Here is a 9534-nt window from a genome sequence, read left to right as displayed (position 1 = left end):
TTACAAATTATCCGCCAATAAGAGTGTGCGAATTTGATGGACAATCACGCCTCCTTGTAAATTTCGTACAGTTGTAAATTGAACACCGTTGCATGGTTTGTTGAGCTGATGTATTTACACATAGTTGTCAAATGTGAAAGTTTGTTGGGTGGTCACGGTAAGGGGTGTTGCACTGTAAGTTCTAAAATTATTGAGGGACAGAATGTAATTTCCGCGACGATCATGAGTAGAAGACTGGAGAGAAAACGTATTTTTCATATAAGCAGGAAAATCATTAAAAAAGGGACTTTCATACAGTAATATGAGGAAATTTTAGAATGTGCTTATTTCATAGCAATGTATAGTTTGACTCATTAATATAAGTGAGAAGACCATCGTAACAGGACAGGCAATCTGCAAATATAAATCTAAGTATTCTCTTAGTTAGCGCTGCAAGTTTCTCCTTATAGACTAGTTCACGGTCTTGAGTGGATCATGGGTAATCGGGGCAACATGGAGGGAAATTCAAAGGTTTGTATGGAAATTCAAGCAAAAAAAAAACTGTACATGATTGTACTTTATAGACTTTCGTCTTCATAAACCAAACAAAAAAAAAGTCCAAATTCACAACTGAGATGAACTGGACTTGGTATCTATTCTTAGTAATTCCTAAATATTGCTTTTTTGTCTCCACACATTCCCTGTAATTTTGTACCTTTGGAATTACAGGAAATGTATGGCAGAAACTTTGTTTAATAAAATAATTTCTACAATGCATGCCCTCATTTTAATGAACAAAACAAAAGACCAAACCTCCTGAGTATTATCACATGATCTGTATTGGGAAAACAAAATGTACAAGCCGAAAAGGTCTATTTGCTAAGTACCATATTTGGAACAACAAGAGCGAGGGGTTTCCAAATATGGTACTTAGCAATGAAACATTCAACCAATCAGTTCGCACTGAATATTCGGAAGCTGTGAACGCGCGTTACACGTTTCAACCCTTATGGGTTTCTGATATTATGAATTATACTTTCATCGTTTTGAACTTCCACACAAACCTTTGATGACTTTTGAATTTCTCTTCATCTTGTCCTGATTACCCATTATGCACTCAAGAGCGTGAACATCTCTATTGCACGCACCAAAAAAATGCCAGACAGAGAAGAAACAAAAAAATCTGGTAAAATATACTTTTCACAACACTCCTAATGATACACGAAAGTTAAATAACACGGAATACCAGCATGTTATTGGCTAGGCGTGCATAAAACACGTGCATGACACTACAGGATAGCTATGAATACGCTTTGGTTGAGGTGCGCTCCCTTCTTGCTCAGTTTCCAGCGGAACACTGGTCCGGAAGAACTTTTATTTCATTTTCGACCCACGTGAATCATGGCCGACGGACAAGTACAGTTTCCACAGGATTCAGTTCCGGGAGCGGAAGTCCCTGCGGTGGCTCGTCCGGCTGCAGAAAATCAAGTCGCTGCCCCGTTGAATCAACAACCTCCTCCACCTGAACCAGAAGGTGACTTAGAGGTAAATACTTTCAGTCTTTCGCCTACCGATTTTGCTGGTAGACGTTTAATTTTCAGTGCTTTATCGGCGCATGAATCCTTTGGAAGGTCTGTTCGAAGAGCGATTATGGTCAATGCCCTATTTACTATAGTAAATTTTAAGTGCTCCTTTGAGAGCGGGGAGTTGAAGTTTTTTCACCGGTGTTCATCTGTGGGATGAATCCTTCAGCGGGTTGGTTCGAAGGATGACTACAGTGAATTTTGAGTGCTCCTTTGAGAGCGGAGGGTGAAGTTTTTTCACCAGTGTTGACCTGTGGGATGAATCCTTTGGCGCGTTGGTTCGAAGGATGACTACAGTGAATTTTGAGTGCTCCTTTGAAAGTGCTGGGTGAAGTTTTTTCACCCGTTTTCGTGACTTTTAGAGTTTTTCTTATGAGCTCTGAGGGTTGGTTGAATTAATGTTTTCGTGAAATGTGAAAAGAACTGCGTGTGAAAAGCGAGTGGGGGCTTCGGACCCCAGCCCCCAATCGCTTTTCACACGCAGTTCTTTTCGTTTTCTCGACTATCTGAGAGCCTGGAACAGGCTAACTTCATCTGATACATGTGTTTAGTGCTATACATGTAATTATGGTAGCATCGTGGTAGTCCTATTCTATAATTTTAGCGGATAAAGAGGGAGCTTGCAGTGCTTAAAGAGTCCCTGGAATCTTTTCACACAAGGGTCCGTTGAAATCCAAAACCGGGTCCGTAAAAATCCAAACATTATGAGGCACTGGAGATATTAGAGGCTTTGCAGAATGTGTCTCACGACAGGAAACATGAGTGGGAAGCCTACTATCTCTTGGTTTACCAAACTGCCAGGTCTAAACTGGAGCTGCCGAATGAGTACTTTCGGAGCTTGCTCCATCGCCTTCTTGGAGACAAGGATCATGAGAGGGTTTTTGACACGGTGACGAAAGTGGAAAAAAACTTCGTTGGAAGAACCGAGCTACGCCCAGCCATTTGATGGGCCCCTCCGCGGTAAAATTAAAGCTGAGTGCTTTCCTCGGAATTCTGGTCCTCGCTGTTTTATTGTCAGAATTGTGGGCATGTCAGAGCCAGTTGTTTTTTAAAACAAATTGGCTTTTTGATCTGCGATCCTCTCAAAAGAGGATCACAGATCAAAAAGCAAATGCCGAGAATCCCCCGCCTTCCAAATAGATTTGTTGTGAGGATGTTGTTAAATGTTGTTGCGATGGCTTTGAGTTTGTATCGTTTAATATTTTTCTGAGAATATATTGATATAAACTACCGGTGGCAGAATTTGTTTTTCCACTTTGTAAATTTCTGTTGGTTAAGAAATGGCAATTATATAAATACATAGATGGAAATACAAAAAGGGATAGTCTTTGAGTTGTAATAGCTCCGATAAAGGGGTATCTAAATCAACCCTCCCAGTCATACTGGGTCAGAACTGTTACCTCTCTGCGGACTGAACGGGGTTTATTTAACCCACGCTTTCCTCTTAGTTATAGGGGAGGCCATATTGACCCTGGGAAAGTAATCAGACCTTTGATGCTGAGATCGTCACAGCTATTACAAGACATCGCGTGAATTGGGTAGCTGTTAGAGGAAACCCTGTTCTTGTCAGCAAGGGGGCAACAGCAAAGCAGTCTTTAGAAAGCCTTATAAAGAAGGTGGAATGTGGGGAGGTCATTGGTGATTTAGAGAACCTGGTTTTTCGTGAATAGCTTTTGTACCGGGGAACCTCACAACCACGTGCTCTACTGGGAGGAGATTGCATGTGAACCCTTCCGAGAAACATGAAGAGATTCTTGCTTGGATCAGAGACAAAGTTTCTATCCTTTCTTTTTCCGACCTTTTAAGGGATCCTTTATTTATGAGGGAAAGGACTATGACTCCGATCGATTTCCTTCAAGGGGGTTCCGGAACAATGTTTCATGCAAGTCGTTTGTACCTTTTATTCAAAGCACCTTAATAGCTCGTTTAAAGATGGGTGCTATCTCCCTGGTAGGGAGGGTTGGTTTAGTGAAACGGCCTTATCTAGTCCTACCCCTTACAGTGGAGCCTTCGAAACCGCGTTTATGTTATGACGCACGGTTCTTGAATCTCTGGATGCAAGATAAACCTTTACCTCAGGACGGAGTCACTGACTTCCCTCGCTACGTGTCGAAGGACAGCTATCAGACAGTTTTAGACAAACAATAAAAGCAAGGTGACACACGCTAACACCAACCCGGTGTGGCCTACACATTAGTTTTCGACGACAAGTCTGGCTATGACCATATTTTGTTTGATGATGACAGCAAGACTTCCTTCGGTATCCAGTGGGGTGGCTAGTATTTTAAATACAATACACTGCCTTTTGGGTGGAAAATATCTCCCTATGTTTGTCATAGTAAGGGACTAATGGTTTCGATTTTTTTCCTCCCCTTGGAGTCCCGTGTCTTTTGTTTATAGATGACCGACATAACGGTCAACTACAAGTCCAGTTAGACCAGGAGAAATCATGATATGCGGCTCTACTTACGGAGGATCAACGGAATTTTGCCGTGGCTCAGTCAACAATATTTGTGATGGCATTCCATTTGATACGTCTAGGTTACTTTTTGGGTCTTGCCAAGTCTATTTTAACACCTAGGAGAAGCAGCTTCAGGCTCGACTAACATCTAAACAGGCAACTCCGTTTTTTGTTGATAAACTGACGCGGTTATCATCCCACCTTCAGCAGGAATTAGACAGCGCTCTGAATACACCGATCCAGCGGTTTATCGTGGCTCGGGACCAGGCCTGTTTTAAAACGATGTTTTTAGTGGGGATCGCCCTGGTGATCTCGGCCAGGTTAAAGTGTCTGGGATACTTCGTTTCTCTAATGATGTTGGTTTCCCCTTCAACCACGTGAGGGGCAAGACCTTGAGGGATGGTGATGAGAATGTGTTTGGGATCCGGAGGAATCCTCACACCACCATTTGCCCGATTCGGGGTATTGAACAGTACATTTGAGTAGCTCGACAGATGAGGATCGGCTTAACTTGTGGTTATTTATTTCGCTCAACAACTCCAAGTGGAGGCACTCAAGATTTACCGTTGAGATCTTCCACCGCCGAGGCCCGACTAAAGGGGTACCTTAGGGATATGGGTACAGACGAAGGTGAAACGCTCCATGGTTTTCGTTCTGGCTGTGCAATATATTATATTGGCTCTCAAGGGAGCGGCGCTTTCCGAGATAATGGACCATGTTGGCTGGTCGCGTCGACATACTGCGGTTTATCTCCAGTTAGCCAAAGTCCTTAACCCGGATGGTGCATCTGCGCGGCCTGTCTCCGAGAGTAATACGGATGTGATTAATCCCTGGCAAAATATGAACGAGCACAAGCGCTTTGCGTCCGCATCCCCTTCCGAAAATCCGGATGAGAGGTCCCATGAGGATTCTTGAACCTGTTCCACGAAACAATATCTTGATACCATATCTGTAACCTACTTTTGGATGAGGAGTGTGGTTTACGTTTTTGGCATAAGGTTTGAGGTTCTGTTTCTTGGGAGTTAGAGGCGGAGACCGCTGATTGATATTTCACCTCATTCCTTAATTCAATTGAGCATGAATGGGAGTGTTGTTGAATAGATTACTATTTTTAAAACGAAAATTACTATTTTTAATGTCTATTTCCATTTCAAAGATCACAAATGTATCTTTAACACAGGGAATAAATAGTTAAAGTCAGTATCACCAAGCACTAGACCCTGTTTTTGCTCTCATTAAAAAAATTTATGAATTGGAAATCGGAGGACTTTCCTGGTCTTGGAATGACACAGTTGCCCAGAGTCCTTTTTGGGCATGAGCGAGGCAACTGGACTTGCCCTCGAGCTCATCAAATAGGTGAAGCTCCGCCTGAGGGAGAAGTTCGAAGGAATTTTCAAGCGACAAAGTAGTGCTTTTTTTTTGCTGTTATCCTCGTAGCAAAAAACTGGCCGTTCGTGATTTCTTGTGAAAGAAACGGTATGTGTTGGAAATGGGACTCATCGTTGGGATTTCAGACTGTGATTGAAAGGCTTATCATCATTAAAACAAAAGAATATTTTATTTGGTCGCCATTATGAAAGAGGCCAATGAACACACTATCATATCGTTTCGACTAAAGTTCTACTAAAAGCAAACGTTGAAAGTGGTATCGGTATTTTTGACGCATATTTAAAGGATTAATGTTGATTCTACATCACAGAAACGTGCTATTCTATCTTAATAGACCAATTTCGATATATTAAAATTCAGTCTAAAACAAAAGGCATCATCGCGAGGCTCTGGGGAATAAACTCATACAAACCCTTACATTTATTCCCCAGAGCCTCGAGATGATATCTTTTGTTTTCGACTGAATTTTAATATATCGAAATTGGTCCATTGTCCCAGTTGCAGCCAATGCAGCACGGAGTGGCCTAGTGCGGATGGTTCGGGGTTCAAATTCTGCGCTTACTACCGATTGAATCTGTCTTCAGCGCTGCTCGGAACTCGTAGTTGTTCTCATACGTCAATCTGAAGGTCGCTAATATCCAACGGGCCTGCGCGAGGGCTATGAATTGAACTGAATCACCCTCAGTGAATGTGTACGGTTTGCCAAAAGGAACTTGAAACACTGGTTCCGATATTGTTCACTAAAGTTGAGTCCTGTTGGATGACTGACAGTTCAGGAATACCCGGTGCTCTACACTCTGAGCACGGTCATGCTGCGGCATCTGTCATGAACCTTGTCTCCCATCTCCGGTTTTTCACCGGGTATTCCGGTTTTTCATTCCCATCAAAACTGGCTAGCTGTGGTGTTGTGCTCCGAGATCTTACATTCTATCCGTTCCATCCGATGTCGTGAGATACGATCTCTTCATTTCAGAGCCCAAAACTGCAAGAAATGGTGATTAGCTCACAGAAAGAAAAAAAGACAAAAAATATGAGCGATTGTTTACGGCATGGCCTTTGGACTTAGTAAAAGGTATGTATCTCAAAAACTGATCCATAATGTCCAAAGGAAGTATTGTATTTCAAAATAGAGTACATCATAATATTATTGTGGTGCTAGAGGAAATTGCTGTTTGGCACTGAGGAGCTCCGTTCTTGGAAAACTGAGCATTTTGCTCCAGCCCAAAATTAAAGGAAGAAGGATTTATTTCTTTTCGCGATATTTCGTGTACTAACTTCAATCAAATCTGTACTTTTAGCCTAGACCAAAAAAACAGGGTAGCTTCTCGAAAGCTTGGATGGCTTGTGTCTGCTGTGATGCAGTAATAAGCGTAGGCGCAGAGGTACATCTACACCTACATGTCCCAGCACTCGGCAAAGTCCTTTTGACTTATGGTTGTTTCTGCTTAGGTGGCCTCATACACCACAAGCCTTTTAGAGACATTACGCCAAGCCGACCACTTGTGCTGGAAAGAACACACTCACAGAGGACAGCCACAACACCGGGAACTTCATCCCCTACTTCTGGAATGGAGTGTGGGTTCTTTAACGTCCCACAGGGAACTTATGAACATGGAAGATATTTGTGAGACGGGGCCTACGGTTTATAGTCCTTATTCGAAAAGACTTGAAGGTCTAACCATTTGCGGGTGTAATTACAAAGGCAGCGCTTTGTCCTCAGTTATTTTAAGACCCTGAGTGTTGGTCCGGTCGGAATCGAACTCACGACCTCCCGCATGGCAGCCCGGTGCTCAACCGAGCCACCGGTGCGCAGTGGCTCAGTTCAAACTCGTTGCGCAGCAAGTTGCTCTTACTTCCACTTGAACGCTCCTCACACCAACTTGTCACGCAATAGAAACGAAAGTACTGTTGCAGGTTAGGAAAAAAAATTGTGCGAAAAGTCTAATCACATAATCACGTATCTTGCAGTCGATGAATTTGTAAAATCATTGAAGCAAAAACTACATAGAGCTTCTCCAGCTACTCTCATTACTGTTTACACAAACTAGAATCGTCACTGAATCGTCACGACATGACTTGGAGGAAGTAAGCTCGCATCTCCAAGATTGGCTGTTATATATAAGATAAAAGGAAATCCCAACTGGGTGTGGTAAAAATATTGACAGAACAAACATATACTATACCAGCGCGAGTACGAGATAACTTGGCTGGATTTTTCGTTGAAACCAAGCTTATTATGAAAAAAAATGGTCACGGTTATTTTCTCCTATACTAGGTCAACGAGGTTTCTTTCTTTTCGTAATATTTGATATCCGAGTCCCTCTCAGTAAATCTTTTAAAAGAGGGCTTCGTCTTTGATTATAAGTCTTTGAAAAGAATTCGGACCATTCAAATTACGTTCTTCCTTTGTCATTTTGGACCAGAAAATGGGCCTACTGGAATATTTCAAATCTCCGCGTATTAAGGTGGGTATTAAAACAAAAGCAGAATTCCTTAACGTGTGATCTTTTTCTCTTTTCTCTTGTCGGTTGAATGATCACTGTAAATACTTCTGTAGGAAGCAAATTAAGCCAAAAGCCTTTGAGAGACATTTCTAGGCTCCTTGTATGTATAAAGACTGTCTAAAGAGATGTTTTTTATCACCTAGAATAATTTGATCTGTTCGGATATCTTAGCTGAAAATTCAAGTGTCCGAAAATTTTAGGGAATGATATTTTCATTTCAGTAATTGCTAGCTAAACGTTACCTTCTTAGAACTTCCTACCGGACCATTTTCTCATCTGAAACTGCCAGGTGACCATTTTGAGTGCCAAAAATGCAAAAATATCCCTTTCGAAAACGTAAGGGCTACTTTTCCTTGGTTCCGAATCTTTTAGGTAATGTTTTAGTAAAGAAATCTGTAGCTGTCTAGCTGGTAACGTAGAAGCGAATTCTTAGAAGAGTTTGACTCTCCCGAACACATATTTTACCGAAGTTTATCGTTGGGTGCCCCTGTTTGATGACTATGTCTTGCTGATGATCGAGGAGAAGAAGTTAAGACACTCTGTTGAAGGCCAAAGTAAGTTTTGTTTAATTTGGATTGTCCAATTTCAAACGGTTCAGCAGCTGCCGCGTTAATTGTGAATTATTCAACCCAAGAAAGCTAGGCTTTTTGCTTGCAGCAAACTTACGATACGCCGTTTGCTGGTCGTTCAATCACAACGAGAACGAATCAGTGACTAGTATACACCAAATGGCCCGAATGAAACAGCCCCTGAGACACGCCTCCCTCCATGTCTAGCTTACGGTACTCTTACCAACAAACAAGCTTATCAAATGAAGCTATGATCCTTGCAGTTATGAACGCAATTTTTGCAATTGCGTAGAGAAGCCTGAAAAATTCAGGACTTCAACGGGGTTTGAACCCGTGACCTCGCGATACCGGTGCGACGCTCTAACCAACTGAGCTATGAAGCCACTGACGTTGGGAGCTGGTCATTTGTGGGTTCTAATTTTCCCGCGAGGAATGAATCAACGATTAAGTGATATACGAAATGGATCATATATGAACTGCGGAGATGAAATAAAATGAAGCTATGATCCTCGCGGTTATATATGATCCGCGATCTGCAGTTATATATGATCCGCAGTTCATATATGATCTATTTCGTATATCATTTAATCGTTGATTCATTCCTCACGGGAACATTAGAACCCACAAATGGCAAGCTCCCAACGTCAGTGGCTTCATAGCTCAGTTGGTTAGGGCGTCGCACCGGTGTCGCGAGGTCACGGGTTCAAACCCCGTTGAAGTCCGGAAATTTGCGTTCATAACTGCGATGATCATAGCTTCATTTGATTTCATCTCCGCAGTTCATATATGATCCATTTAATATAGTATATTTAGTATATCATTTAATCTTTTAAACAATCTTATGTTTGTCTACGAAGCAGCTAAATTAAAGGGGAAAGATAGCGCTATTGGAGTTACTCATAAAAATTCAGTTAACAAAGTTGTCAGCCACAAAGGGCCGCCTCTCCTTTTTGTTCGTTTGATCCTATTTAAAAGATATGAGGCAATTGCAAAACAGATAAAACCCGACACGCATTAAAGTTTCGGGGCTGCTCCGTCAGTTTTCGAAA

Source organism: Montipora foliosa, chromosome 6 (assembly GCF_036669935.1).
Source record: "Montipora foliosa isolate CH-2021 chromosome 6, ASM3666993v2, whole genome shotgun sequence".
NCBI lineage: Eukaryota > Metazoa > Cnidaria > Anthozoa > Scleractinia > Acroporidae > Montipora > Montipora foliosa.
The sequence above is the reverse complement of the archived record's forward strand: the minus strand, read 5'-3'. Positions refer to the sequence as shown.